We start from the raw sequence: 16,246 nt of genomic DNA, 5'->3' as shown, positions 1-16,246 counted from the left end.
TGACACATCATACTTGGATCCTATCATAGGGTCGGGTTTGGTGTGTTACATTTAACTTCATTGTCTAAAACCTGTGACAGAGTTGGGATTTAACACATATAAAGAAATTGATAATAAAGATAAATATTATAAAAGAAATCAAGAGCAGAGATCGGAAAAACCCTGATAATATATTAATAATGCACGAACAATAATACGTTGAAGAGTATGACAATCTACAACTTGGTTCCTACGAAGAATGAAATAAAACAAAAACTAAATTGAATGAAAAACTTAATGAAAAGCTAAATTGAATAAAAACTGAATAGATAACTGAATAAAAATTGTTCATAAAGTGTTTAGAGCCTTCTATTTATAGCACTAGGGTTGGTTGCTGATCATTGACCTAATTCGGCTTATATTTTTACATTAAATTTTAATGTGCTGATGAAAACACCATTGGCTTATTAATTCTTCACATTACATTGGTGTCGAAACACCGAAGGCAGACTTCTCCCTTTAAGTACTCTATTTATTGTGTTGCGATGTTGAGGCTTCGTGTTGCAACATCGTAGGCAGTCTCGTGTCCTTATGCCTCCCAATGGTCTCACCGAATACGTTAGCCTACCTTTAGACCTACTTTGGCTCCCAAGGTCATATAAATAGCTCAAATTGCACTTTTTATTAACTATGAACTAAAATCAAAAAGTAAATACAAACATAACTAAATTACTTTCATATGAGCTCATTAAGTATGGAAAATAGTTTAATCTGTTGTAACGAATTGCGGCAGATCAGTAAATCTAGTTTTAATGCTACATCCTCGAGTATTATTATACATTCACCGCACGGAGATGGAATGCGTGTGTCTTATGTCTCCATCTTTCCACCAAAGTGCTGATAAGTGTGGGATCCAATTTCATCCCCTTGAGCATATGCGATACTTGCAAGAATCCCGCCTCTTCCAAGTGTTGTTCAAAAACACGCTATGCCCTCGCACTTAAATTGAGTATGTACGTCTCGATAATTCGATCTTCGGTATGATTATATAAACATAAAAAATTATAAAATTAATAATGTTAACAACTTAATACTTAAATTAATTAAAAATAAAAAAACTTAATAATATTTTCTTACCATTTGTAATTGGACGTCAGAAATAAGTTTATCATCCAAATGAATAAGCGACATTGTCATTATCAAAATCAATTAAAATCAAAGAAATTACGAAATATAAAATTAAAACAACAAGAATTTGAGAGAAGTTGAATGAAAAATTGAGAATCAAATAGTTGAGAGAATTGAGAAAACAGGATTTGAATGCAAAAAAAAAAAGTTGGGTTTATATAACAAATAAACTAGTTGTTAGGAAAAAAATTTAGCCCTTTGAAAAAAAAACGTTGGAAATTAGCCGTTGGACTTTTTGACCATTGGAAAAGTTACTGTTGGATGAAAACACATCTAGTAGGACACATTTTAGATGAGGTGGTATCAAGGAAGCTGAAAGCGCGTCCTACAAGGCTTACGCACTTTCTACCATTTCAACTAAAAACTCATCCTGCTAGACGCATTTTCTATTTCTCTCTCCAAAATCGGCTTAAATTCCTAATTTTTTTTAAAAAATAAGTATTTTATGTTATTTTTATCACTTAGACTAAAAAGGTTATAATTTGGCCATTAATGTTTTTGAAAAAAAGATTACGTCACATGTTAAATGATTAATGGCAATATTTTTTTAATCGGAATAATAACAAATTTAGTTATTAATTTTTATACTATTTATTAATTTAATATTGTTTCATTTTATATAAAAAGTGGACATAGATCAAAGTAATATCCCATCCCTTGGTTGATAAATCGGTACACGTTCATAGCATTGCAGGTTAGAAGGCTCTCTACCTTTCTTCAACAATCACGTTAGGATCCACAAGAAGCTCATAGTGAAGGAGACTGTTAAGTATGACTCCTATTTTTAGTCAAATTTAAGAAATAATCTTTTAGTTAAACTCTGTTTATTTGTTTCAGTCAAACACTGATTAGTTTAGATTATTTTATTATTATTTGACGTATGAATTTAGCCTATAAATAGACTCTTTTACAACCTTAGTAAAGACACCCATTAGATATTAGAACTCACAACACATTTAGAGAATTTTGTGTTTACGTTTTGAGGGTTCTTTGTTTTCGGGTTTTGGGGGTTTAGTTTTATCTCCATCTTTTGTACTCTTCGTTCTTTTGCCATTATAGTAAAATTATCTTTCCCCGTGGTTTTTTATCCTCTTTGGAGTGGTTTTTCCACGTTAAATTTGTGTGTTCAATTTCTCAATTTATTCCACTATTTTTGTTACTTGTTGCTTAATCGGGTCGATCCCTAACAAGTGGTATCAGAGCTAGTTTATTTTTCATAGATCAGCCTATTCAGATATAGAAACAACAAGATTTGAAATTGAGAAGTTCGATGGTGAAACAAATTTCAATCTGTGGCAAGTTCGGATGATGGCAATTCTAGTTCAATCCGGTTTGAAAAAAGGTTGTTACCGGGAAAAAGCCTGAGAATCTAAATAAAATAGAATGGGAAGATCTTGATGAAAAGGCCTTGTCTGCAATACAGTTGTGCCTCGCGAATACAGTATTACAGGAGGTATTGATGGAGAAGATCTCATCCGCCTTGTGGAAAAGGTTAGAAACTCTTTATGCGGTTAAGTCTTTGGTTAACTGTTTAGTGTTGAAACAATGCCTATTTACATTTCGCATGAACGAATGTGAGCTTCTTAGAGATCATATCAGTCAATTTATTACTCTTTTAAATGATTTAAAGAACGTTGAGGTTCATATTGATGATGAAGATCAAGCTATGCTATTATTGTGCTCTTTACCCCATTCATACAAGTCTTTCAGAGAGACCTTAATTTATGACAGAGACAAAATCTCGTTTGAAGATGTGAAATGTCATTTGTTGAGTAGAGACAAACTCAACAATGAGCTTCATTTGGATAGTAAGGCAGACAGGCAAGCTTCCGTTTTAGTAGCATCAAAGAAACGAGACAAAAGGTGTCGCTATTGTGAAAAGTTAGGTCATGTCAAAGCAGATTGTTATAAACTGCGAAATAAAAGAGCTACTGAGAGTAACGAGGAAGATGTAGCTGGTGCTAATTTGACCGATGAAAGCGGTGATGATTTCTTGTTAGTGTCAACGAGCGATAACTCCAAGCTCACGTCCAAGTGGATCCTAGATTCGGGATGTTCTTTCCACATGTGTCCCAATAGAAAATGGTTCTCTACATACAGTTCGATTGAAGGTGGAGTTGTGCGAATGGGAAACGATTCATCTAGTAAGGTAGTTGGTATTGGAACTATTAAAATCAGGACACACGATGGGACAATTAGGACACTCTCAGATGTCAGGTATGTACCTGATTTACGAAAGAATCTCATCTCATTGAGTATTTTAGACTTGAAAGGATGCAAAATCAACATCGAGTCGAGTGGTATTAAAGTATCTCGTGGAGCTCTCATTTTGTTAAAAGGTAAAAGAACTGGCAGTCTTTATATTCTGGAAGGTTCTCCAGTGACCGGTGAAATCGGATGTCCCTCATCCGTTATAGAGTCGAAGTCAACTCGTTTGGAGCGGAGGCAACTTGGTCATAGGAGGGAAAAATGCATGACTGTTTCGTTGAAGAGAGGTTCTCTTTTGGATGCAGGTTTTGAAAAGTTAGGGCACTATGTTCGTGAAAATCAAACCCGAGTTAGTTTTGATTTGGCAGTGTACAAGTCGAAGGCTAGAAGTCTTCCAGTTTCTAAGCACAGATTTGACTCAGTTAATTCCCTGCATAGTTCAAGATAGGCTCGTGGCGGGCTTTGGCAAATATGGCGTTGTGGAAATATGAGTCAAGGTGGAGATTTGTTAAGTATGACTCCGATTTTCAGTCAAATTTGAAAAATAATCTTTTAGTTAAACTCTATTTATTTGTTTCAGTCAAACACTGATTAGTTTAGATTATTTTATTATTATTTGACATATGAATTTAGCCTATAAATAGGCTCTTTTACAACCTTAGTAAAGACACCCATTACATATTAGAACTCATAACACATTTAGAGAATTTTGTGTTTACTGTTGACACCATTTTTTTGGTAAAACGGGGTCGACTTGGATTTTGAAAATAAAAACGAAAACGGGAGTCGCCACCAATCTTTTTTGATGAGGTGTGATTGGGTCACCTTGTAAAACGGTTTTTTTAATAAACAATTTAGATTTTATTAAAACAGCGATTTTGGTCCACGAAATTTAGAAAAACAGGTTCGGGAGTCGATTACGCACGAGGAAGGGTTAGCACCCTCGATACACCCAAAATTGGTACCTAGTTGATTACTTAATATCTTGGTGTCGAAAACTAAAAACTCGAAAAGAATTTAAAAATACGATCCCTCTTTATATTGTGTTATTTTAAAAATTACTCGAATAAATCAAAATGAAAAATGCCTTCTTATCTCGAATTAACAAGATGTCACATCCAGTAAGTTAGGACCCGACATCTCATATTTTGAGAGTGAGTTTGCATTTTACTTTTTATTTAAACCTCATTTATTTTAATTTTAAAAGGATATTCGGTTACTTAGAATCAACGAGAAAAATCGAAGCCTAGTAAGTTAGGGCACGATTTCTCGAATTTTCTAAATATAGAATGTTACCTTTATTTTTGAAATTTTATGCTTTTAGAAATTTAAAAAGATATTTTGCTATTTAGGTTTAACGAGAAAATCGAGACCCAATAAGTTAGGGTACAATTTCTCGAATTTCCAAAATGCAAAATATTGGCTTATTTAGCAAAATTCCATTTCGAATAATAGCGGGTAATCTATTTGAAGGATAGCATTTATCTTACTTAGAATAAAATAAAGCAATCCACATTGGACAACTATGTTGGGGTTTAATTTACAAAATGATGACGTGAAATAACAATATAATAATAAACATGAAATAATGATATATGGATAATTACACTAATGTATGAAAATACGAGTAAACTAACTATGGTACACACAATGTTAATACACACTCAACACGCATTATTTGAATACTAGTATTAATAATTAAAGACGAAAAAATTAAGTAGCATATATAATAATTTCAACATGAGTAGCATAAGACAAATTAGAACAAATAAAGTGCAGGATAGTTTTAAAGAATAATAAATTAATTTTGAACAAATAATGTGAAAAATGAAATATTTAAAAAATATATATATACAAAACAATTTTAAAATACTATGTATGAAAAATTTTAAAAATAAGTAATATGTATGTACTTGTAGACGCGTAAAATAAGAAAAATTTGGAAATGGATTATAACAAAACATAAAAACAAATAGCATAGTTGAAAAGGTACAAAATAATTTTAGAATAATTAGTGTATATAATACATTCTAATATATATAAGATAAAGTAATATATTATGTAATTTAGATAAATAACTAAAAAATTATATACCATATAAAAGCTTAAAATAAGTACATAAAAAGGGAAGAGAAATTTTTAAAACAAAACAGTGAACTAAAGTAGATACTGTGCATATATATATATATTTGAAATGAATAAAATATAAAACTTGAGATAAATACTAATTGATTTAAAACAGTTTGAAATAAAATAATGTATATAAAAAAATCTAAATAATAAAAGAAACAGTTTTAAAGAATATATATATATAAAAGGCTAAAAGGTCAAGGGCATGATCGGAATCAAAATAAAAGTGAGGGGCATAATAAAAAAAATTAAAAAAATGGAGCGAGGGACCGAAATGAAATGTGCTGAGGACACGAGGGACTGACTATGAGAATTCCCCGTCCCTTATGCGCGTCGCCTGGCGCAGGACTAGGTTGGAACAGGCGTCAAATTATACGGTCAAAATTAAATGAAATAAAAGGTTGCCTTGAATGCGCCGCAGGATTGGAGGGACCAAATGCGCAAATTACCCATTAGGGCAATAATGCGCAGATCTTCTTCCCTTAAACGACGCAGTTTTGTCCTGTCATTTAAACCCCAAAAATCTGTCACCTGCAACCATTTTTTTCTAAAAAACTAAACCCTCATTCTCTCAACTCTCCCAAAAAATTCGGCCTTGGAGCCGCCGTGACCAAAGGCCAACGGCGAAGAAAATGGGGGCGTATCAGAGAGTCAGGCTTCCAATCCGAGGGACCGAAGGAGCATTAAACCCACTTCAAGACCCGATTCCGACGACGGCGAGAAGACATCCGTCGACGGAGCCACCGGTGATCTAGGTGCGTTTCTTTCCCCTTCTTTCTATTCTATATTTATTGTTAAAACTATTTGTAAAAGAGATGAACAAAACAAAAAATAATAATAAGAATAAAAAGAAAACAGCAAACAGAAAAACAAAAAGAAAAAAGAAAACGATCAGATTTTTAACCTTTAAAATCTGTGTTTTGATTTTTGATTAATTGATGTGCGTTCGTAAAAAAAGTACAACGGTGAGATTCGGGCTTTTATAGCCGAATCAAAATGCTTTTCTCTTCCTTATTATCTATTAACTACTATTATTGCCCGCGTGCTTCTTCATTTGTTATTGCATTAAATTCTTTGCAGGTGCCAGACGAGCGTGGTGAAGTGCGGCGGCGGCGTGCGGGGAGTTGGAGCGGCGCCCAAGGGCAGGGGCGTGCATGCGGGCGCTGGAGAGGGTTAGGGTTTGCTCCCTTTGCTGCTGAAAGTTTTTGTTGTGGGCTAGGGTTGTATTGGGCTGGCATAATTGGGTTTTGTGCTTAAATTTGCTGAAAATGGACTGTTTTTGTTTTTATTATTTGGGCTTATTTTGCTAGTATGGGTCCAGGCAAAAATGGGTTCTTACATTTACGTTTTGAGAGTTTTTTGTTTTCGAGTTTTTTGGGTTTAGTTTTATCTCCATCTTTTGTACTCTTCGTTCTTTTGCCATTATAGTAAAATTATCTTTGCCCGTAATTTTTTATCCTCTTTGGAGGGGTTTTTTCACGTTAAATTTATATGTTTAATTTCTTAATTTATTCTGCTATTTTTGTTACTTATTGCTTAATCGGGTCGATCCTTAACAGAGACCATTCTCTATTTTCTATACATAACAATGTATTTTAATAAATTGGTACGTCCTTCTCACAATAGACTTTGAATGTGGTTATTCTTCTTATTTGCATGAAGCTTCTATATTTTCTTTTCATTCCTTTACTCTAGATTTCCACTTCCTCGACTACAATGCCAACTCTTCATTTCGTTTTTGCCACATCATTTAATCGTTATCTACTCAAATTGTCATGTTAACACTGTTAAATTTTAATGGTTCAATCTGTATTTTTTTTATTAAAAAAAATAATTTGACTCAAAATGTAATATTGAGGATTAAAAAAATTAGGGTCAAATTGGAATAACGCTTGAAGGTCCATTCAAAATTTGATAGTATTTAGGTAAAAAATTAAATTCGAAAAATAGGCTTGAACAAAAAATAATAATCTCATTTAAAATATAAGTTGTCTTTGGGCTTGGACTTGAATATTCAAGGCCTAAGCTCGGCTTGACCGGCCTCATTATTATGTTATTTTTATATATTTTTTGTAATTTATAACACATAAAAATTAAATTTGTAGTAATATATAATACTACTATAATGTAAACATAAAAAATGTTAAGATAATTAAATATTAAATTAAAATATTATAAATAAATTTTTAAAAAAGATTTTAAAAACAATATGAGTGTGTACTAAAATGAATTTGGGTCAACCATTTACAAATATAATCAGATTTAGACAAAATTTTAAGTTCATATTCTAGACTAAACCAAACTTTGGCAAACATAAAATATATTAATATCATACTTAAAAGCCAGTTTCACGATCATAAACACCTATAATCCCTATGTGGCAACCATTATTTAAAGATTGTTGATGGGGACTTTTCTTTTCACCCTTCAAACACAAACAAAAATAAATTTTCTCCTACTTCATAATCTTCTAATTCCTTCTCAATAAGCTAAAGTCTCTTTATCAATAACTCAAAGGTCGTTTTAAACCTTCCCACTAGAGGCGAATCTAGGGGGGCTGGCAGGGGCCCCGACCCCCCCTAAAATGGAAATTTGTTATTTAGGCTCTTTAAAAATTTTTAAAATTTTAAATTAGTAAAAGTAATATTATACTTTGGCCCCCCTAAAATTATAAAAATTTGATTTAATTCTTTAAAAATTATAAAAATATAGACTATTAAAAATTAAAATTTCATTCGGCCCCTTTAAAAAAAATTTTGGCTTCTCCTTGCTTCCCACTTTCATTTTTTTTTTTTGTCTTTCATAGGATAATGGCCAAATATCACTTTTCATCCCTCTATTATACCTAAAATTAAGATTTAATTCTTATTCATAAATTCTACAATAATTTGGTCTTAATTTTATAATATTTAGTCCAATTTGTTAATTTTGTTGACTACTCTAATTAGTTTTTGACCTAGATTTCTTAAACAATACTAACAAAAACTTCTTTTAGCATGATGAGTTGGAATAAGTTTATTTTTTATAAATTATATAATAATTAAATTTCTATTTTGGTCTTGCTTAAATTTAAGATTTAATTTTATATTTTAACTTTTGATATGATTTGGTACCTTGACTTTTTTATTGTTATTAGTTAGCCCAAAAACCTTAATTTCGATTAAAATGACGATGTAATTTTTAAGAGTTATTAATACCATTAAAATTATCTCATTAAATTCACGCTCATTGCAATGTTTTTTTTTTGTTACATAGTTACCGTGTGAGTGTTTTTTTTAATTTCAAAACGAAATCCATCGAATTTGATAGTATTAACAATTAAATCTTAATTTTAAATTTAAAAATAAAGGAACTAAATTCTTAAAATTAAAAATATGAAGACTAACTTCTAAACACATGAAAAGTATGAAGACTTAAAATATATTTGAACCTTCAAAATTTACTCATAAAAGAACAATTAATCCAACATGAAACTTGGTAGGGAACCATACTAATAATAGTAAAAAGCGGGCTCTAGATATCACACAATCAATAATAACCAACTAAGAAAGTTCTCAAATCCCTTTCATTCACTTTAACTTCAATTGCTAATTAAGTCCAACATCTCAAACTCAAGTTCTACGGTTTCATTGATAGTACTTCCATGTTGAAAACATCCTTGATACCAATAGCCATAAAAAAACACATAAAAATGACAAGAAAAGAAAACAAAAAGAAGTAAAAGGATCTTTGTGGTAACCTACCTATAATTTTATTAATTTTTAAATTAAAAGATAATATTCTTTTAAACTCACTCCAACTTATATTTTTTAATTATTGTAACAGTAATGATGTCAACAGAGAATGAAGTTCTAAAAAATGTCGATTTTTTTTAAAAAAAATTATCGAATTAGGCTGGTTTTTGAAAAATTACGGGATTAGGCCAAAAATACGAAAACTCTTCCAACTGAAAGCGTTTTCAATGGATTTGTAGGAAAACCTTTCAGCTGGAAGCATTTTTCTTTTGGTAAGGTTATTTTTTTAGGGTTAGGATTTTGATTTTTGTTAAAGTAATTTAGGGTTAAGATTTTGTAGGTTTTAGTGTTTTAGGATTTAGGGGTTTTTATATTTTTAAAATTTTTTATATATTCTTTAGACTTTTTTATATTTTTTTGACTTGTAAAGTTAACATTATTTAATTTGATATTTACAACAATCGTATATTTGAATTATTCAAATTGTAAAATTTAATTCGATTCAAAATCAAAGCTTGAACTACTCAATTCGATTAACTTTTAGTTTGTAAATTTTTTCAATTTTTTCGAATGTAACTGAGTTTTGATCACCTATAGCTTAGGGGAGGTTGAGGTCGATCAGAATTTTTTAGAAAATATTATCTCGAGAATCCCGAGATATATGATGGGTGAGTGGGAAATTGTAAGAGTTGAAAGTGGGAAATCTTACAGGGTTTGGCAGTAACCAATAATACTGGACCCCCATGCGACACTCAGTTAGTGGTTTTGATTTCAGCTTCGATCAGCCGATGTTTAATACTGGGAACACCTATAGGAGAATGACATCAAGTTCCAACGGTTGGTAATCAATAGGTGGTTTGGTTGTTTCGAGAACTATACAATAAGGGATGATGTACTCCCTATGACATCCACCGACGAGGGGATTTCCAACCCCGGAGATACTGGTGCGGCTGAGAATGAAGAGGGCACTGAATCTGATGCCAATCCAATCTGGGAGCCCGGGGCTGATGGTTTAGAAATTGCATTATTTTCTGACCCAAAGCTGGTTCCAACTAAACTAAAATATGGAGGTTCAGATGGTGAAGGTCCGGGCGAATATGTCGAAGAAGATTCACAGTTCATGACGTACTCACCACCGACCTACATGCATAATGTGGACCTTTTAGCAGAAGATGGATTGGAGTTTGTAAAATTCCCACACAAAAGATCGAGCTATGCGAGTTCTTTGTTGAATTCGGGTGATTTAGAAGTGGGGAAGGAGTTTTCCTTTAAAGATGGTTTTGTCACTGTAATGAAGTGATACAACTTAAAAAATGGGATAAACTTCCATTTTGTTAAATCCCGATCTGACAAATTCAAAGCGAAATGTGCATGGAAAATCATGGTTTCTGTTAATAAGAAGACTGGGTTATAGACCATAAAAAATATATCGTTCCGCATACGTGTGTTATCATAGGTACTGTGTTAAGATTTTCTTATATTTGGGGTAGAATTCCTAATTTTAACATACTCGTGTTGTTGCAGGTATTTCACAAGATCATCTGAAATTGGGTTCGGAGATGATCCTGAAAATAATACTAAATATGGTGAAAACAAGTCCAATGATTGTTGTGTCGGTTTTAATTGTAAATATCCGTAGCTAGTACGATTACACACCATCATACCACAAGGCATGGATTGCAAAGTAGAAGGCATTGGAGAAGATACATAATGGGTGGGATGAGTTAACCGATCTACAAATAATGCCTGTGTATTATAATAATCGGTTGGTCCATAGATGTCGAGTGTTCCATCATTTCTTCTGGGATTTCAAGCAATGTCGAAAAGCATTCCAATACTGCAAGCCATTAGTACAAATCGACGGTCTCTTTATTAACGGGAGATATACGTATCGATTGTTGTTGTTGGTTGTGGCATAGGATGAAAATAAAAAAATCCTGCCAATTTTCTTTGCAATAATGTCGTCAAAGAAGGCAAATGATTTGAGATTTCTTCTTGTCTAGGTTGAGGAGGTATGTTTGCCCCCAACTCGATGTATGTGTCATCTTTGACAAGGGACTTGGAATACTGGCCACAATTGAATGATAGAGAAGCCTTTGGGACCGAACACACCATAAATATTGTTTAAGACATGTTGCGATGAACTACCACAGATAGTACGAATTTGAAGCTCAGAGCGCACAAGTGGTTAACATGGGTATGTATTAGCCACTATTTCAATTGTTTAATATTTAACTGGCTAGCAGATGTTGGGCATTATGAATAAACTATTCACTTTTCTCGACAGGGTATGAGCTCGTCAAACACCATTTTCATGAAATGTTGGAAAACTTACAGGCCATTAATAGTGTCGGGGTAAGGTACCTCTCTAACATACCCTTCAATTAGTAGACACAATCATATGACGAGGGTTTACGATATGGGCACATGATGACAAACTTAGTGGAATGCATCAATTTTGTATTGAAGGGAACACATCATTTGTCGATAACTTTGGTTGTGAAAGAAACATATTTTCATTTGGCAGAACTTTTTCCAAAGGGAATGAAAAAATATGTTGGACAGATGAAGGAATACCATGTTTGGTGTAAGGACATTATGAAAGAAATTAGGAAGGCTACAGTACGAGCGAACTGTATGCATCTAGTGTGTCACTCATGCAAAGACCTTTTGTTTCGAGTTACAGAGTTCGACAGACCCAATCAAGGTATTGTCGGGGGAGCGTACCATGTACATCGGAGACAACTGACCTACAACTGTGGGAGATTTGATGCACTTCGTTTCCCATGTGCTTTTGCAATTGCAGCATGTTCCTCCGTAAGTTTAGATCACAAAGCTTTATGGACAAAATGTACATATCGTAGATGAAACAATACATGATGATAAACTAGAACACATGTATAACATGTGGAGAAATGTATTCCCATCGGCCCCAGATAAAAGTATGTGGTTGCCGGTATCGAGCGCTCCATTCAAGTTGTTACCCAATAAGTCATTGCATTACAAACCAAAAGGTCGACCGACATCTACCTAGGGTATACAATATTGTCATGTCCTCACCGATGAGATATTATAAGGACAATACCTCATTAACCGATTTATTAATTTTTTAACTGAAACTTATTTGTTGATTTTTTCATTCATACTCAAATTTTTTTGTAATTTTTAAATACGCATTTTTATTATACTATAGAGAGAAATACAATATACAACTTTGTTCCATTTTTCTCATGTAGACTTGATTTTACAATATAAAATGACAATGAAAACAATTTTGATTTTAAAATGATATTTATTTAAAAACATTTCATATCCAATATCGTTACAATCTTATCGACTATAACTTAACTAAACAATTAAAATTTACTTGAGAAGTACAAAAAAAAAATCATTCATATCCTCGATCAGAATGTGTACCTAGGCGCGAGCGTTCGATCGAATCGAATGAAAAAATTTCGAGTTAATCGAATTGACGAATCCTATTTTATCATCCTAACTCAATTTGAAATTTTCTCGAATCGTGTCGAGTGAGTGGAATTTGAATCGTGTCGAATATATTTGTTCAAGTTAAATTTAAAAAAATGACTTTGGGTCCTTATAACCACTGTCACCACTGTAATCAAATTTTCCCACCATAATAAAATTTGTTATTAACTTTCATCTCCTCATAATTTTTATTAATATTTTATATACGGGTTAACTTTTTTGCTTGCTTAGTTGCTTCAATTATCTTCGATTTTTGTCACTATGTATTTTGAAATTAAAAATATATTAAATATAAAAATTAATTTTTCAATAAAAGTTATTTTAAAGATAAAATATGAAATTGATACCAATATAAAATTTTAACTCAAATATTTTATGGCATCATCAATAATTCAATTTTAACAAAATTTATAAAATTTAATATGATTAAACAATTCAATAATATAAATAGTACAAAATGTAAAATTTCATTTAATAATATAAATAGTATATATAAATAAAATTATTATTTAAGTTTAGAGATTTTTTGTATGATTTTTTATTTGGGGTAAAAGGTGAAAAGTAAAAATTTAAGGGTAAAATAAAAAGTGTTGAGAGTTGGGGGAGTAAAATTTTGGGGGGAAAGTCAATGGGGGGAATATTCAAAAAAAAATGGGGGGAAAATGGGTTTCGGGTAGATGGGGGTGAGATGGGAGGGGAGTAAAAGTTTTAAGGGAAAGTGGGAGGGAGTAAAAGTATTAGGGGGTAAAGTAAAAAGGTTTGAGAGCTTGGGGTAAAAATGTAAAATATTATACTTTGATATTCAGTTTATTCAAATTCGAAAATTAAACTCGAATCGAACTCGAAATTTGAAAAAAAATTGAGTTGACTCGAACAACTCGATTCATTTAACTCGAAATTTGAACATTTTTTTTTATTTTTTCAAGTCGAATCAAGTTCTGTTCGCTCCTATGTGTACCACAACGGGGTGGTTGTCAGTTGCGAGTCATATTTCTTCTTCACCCAAGCTATATACCGACTTCCTCATTTTTATCGTTACGTCTACCTTCAAGTACACGTTGTGGTCTCAGCCTCTCATATTATTCGCCTTCATCCGTAGTTGATTGCAGAGTGCTCCTCGGTTGCCATCGTGTATCTTCTATTCTAGGAACAACTTGTAACACCCCTAACTCGTCTCCATCACCGAATTAGGGTTTCGAAGCATTACCGTACAATCGAAAACATTTAACATTGTAATATTTAAATAAATTAAACTCATATTATAAACCATTCAATCTCATGCATTTTGTCCCTAAATCGAGCCTTCGAGGCCCTAAAAATAGCTTTGAAACAATTCAGGACTAATTTGTAATAAAATAGAAGTTTTAAGAAAAAATTGCAAAATTTAGAAAACAGGGGTCACATGGCCGTGTGACATCACCTTAGGCCGTGTAACATTCGAACAAGGGACACACGGCCGTGTCCCAGCCCGTGTTCTCACTTGTGTAACTCACTGAGTTGCCCCACACGCCCGTGTGCTAGGCTGTGTAACTCAATAACTTGAAGCACTAAGAAACTCTCAAATAACACACGGCCGTGTCACTAGGCCATGTGTGTCACACAGTCGTGTGATAGCCTGTGTCCCAAGCCGTGTGAACCCAAAATTTACCTAAAAACAAGCCATTTCAAATCCATTTCATAATTAACCATTCAAACCATTTGAACACACATTTAAGGGATTCAAACACTATCCAAACACACATAAACATACCATTTCAAATATCCTAAATCACCTAACCAATATGTCATTCAAAGGCACCACAATTGTACCAAAACATCAATTATCAAAATACTTCAACATTGCCATATTGCAAGTATAAAAGCTTAGTTCCTTGGCTACCACATAACACCACATTTGACCTTTTTCATAACACTACAAACACACCAATAGATACTTTAAATGCAAGCACTTGAAAGTGACCAAAATGACATAATTTGGCAAGGCATCAAAGTGCACCAAACCAACACAACTTCAAAAGCTTAAACACACCAAAACATACATTACAAGACCTTATACATGCCATTATTAACCTTGGCCAAAATACACAAAATCTATCGAAATAGTTGTTGGATAGTGTGATAGGTCTCCGATGAGCTTTCAACCGGTCGAGCTTCCGATAATCTACAAAACAAAGGAAAGAAACTACGTGAGCAACGAAAGCTTAGTAAGCTCATATAAACTTAAACATAACTTGCCATGTCATTTTTACAATTCATAGATTAAGCATAAATCATTACCAATACCATAAGCTTAGCTTAAGCCTATACAACATCATCAAATTCACAAGTTAGTACACTTGTTCATGATACAAATGAATTCAACCATAAGATAAGTAAATTTCTATATGTAGATAACATCCTTTAGCTCATAAATCTTTTCATAATATCATCATTCAATCCATTTGCATACTTACCATTTCATTTCCTTTTCTTACCCGTTCAACCATCTAGAATTACATCAGATACTCAGAAAAGCTCACACATAGTGTGCATTTACATATAACCGTAACCTTTTCTTTACATCAATGCTCACACGAGCTGTAGGTCGGAATGTAAGCTACACGATGCTACTCACATGAGTTGTGGAGAATCCGCAACAAATGCAGGACCTCAGCCATTGGTAGGACATTCAAGACTAGCACCCGAAATATGAAATCTCTAATGACATGTAATTGTATCGTAAGAATTCTTAAGGTTCAACCGGGACTTGTTATCCGTCAATTCATCATAACATGGATACATTTACATATTGATTCATTTATATTAAAAAAAAACATAGCAAATAGTCATTTTAACTAACATTAAAATGATCATAGTTTATACGAACTTACCTTGATAATTAGGGCGTAAAAGTAAAGTCAAATTAATCTGAAGCTTTAGCTTTTCCTCGATTTAAGCCCGATTGTGATTTATCTTGATCTAAATTGATAATTTCAATAAATTAAGTACCTCTATAATTCAATTTAATCCATAATTCATATTTATGAAAATTATGAATTCCCTAACATTTTAACTTTTCACAATTTAGTCCATAAGCTCATAACTTTAAATCTAACCATTTTAACCTAAATCCAACTTAACCAAAGTTACAAGGGACCTTGAAACAACCTATTATTACCAAAATTTCACAATAAAATCCATGAATTTATACTTTTAACAATTTAATCCCTAAATATAATTTCACCAAAAATCACTTAACAAAACATGTTTATTTTACAATAAAGATTCATAATCTATCAACTAACATCAAAAATCATTCAAAAATCCATGGAAATTCCCTCAATCTTTAACATTTTTGCAAAGTAATCCTCGGGCTAGCGAGATTAAGCTAAAACGAACTCAAAAACATAAAAATCAATAAAAACAGAGCTTGAATTCACTTACATGCATAAATTAAACCCTAGCTGGAACTTCAAGCTCTCCTCCCATGGATTTTTGGTTGAAAAAAAAATGAAAGAAAGAAGATGATGACTTTGTTTCAT

At 32.4% G+C, this 16,246-nt stretch overlaps 1 long non-coding RNA gene across 1 annotated transcript; it reads left to right on the top strand.

The window, feature by feature from the left end:
- The first annotated feature begins 6,030 nt into the window (after window positions 1-6,030).
- On the top strand, window positions 6,031-6,954 carry LOC128035971 (uncharacterized). Its single transcript, XR_008192666.1, has 2 exons — window positions 6,031-6,260; window positions 6,586-6,954. It is a non-coding gene; the product is annotated as an uncharacterized LOC128035971 (long non-coding RNA).
- The last annotated feature ends 9,292 nt before the right edge of the window (window positions 6,955-16,246 follow it).

This window comes from Gossypium raimondii, chromosome 13 (assembly GCF_025698545.1).
Source record: "Gossypium raimondii isolate GPD5lz chromosome 13, ASM2569854v1, whole genome shotgun sequence".
NCBI lineage: Eukaryota > Viridiplantae > Streptophyta > Magnoliopsida > Malvales > Malvaceae > Gossypium > Gossypium raimondii.
This window is presented reverse-complemented; position numbering and strand designations above follow the sequence as displayed.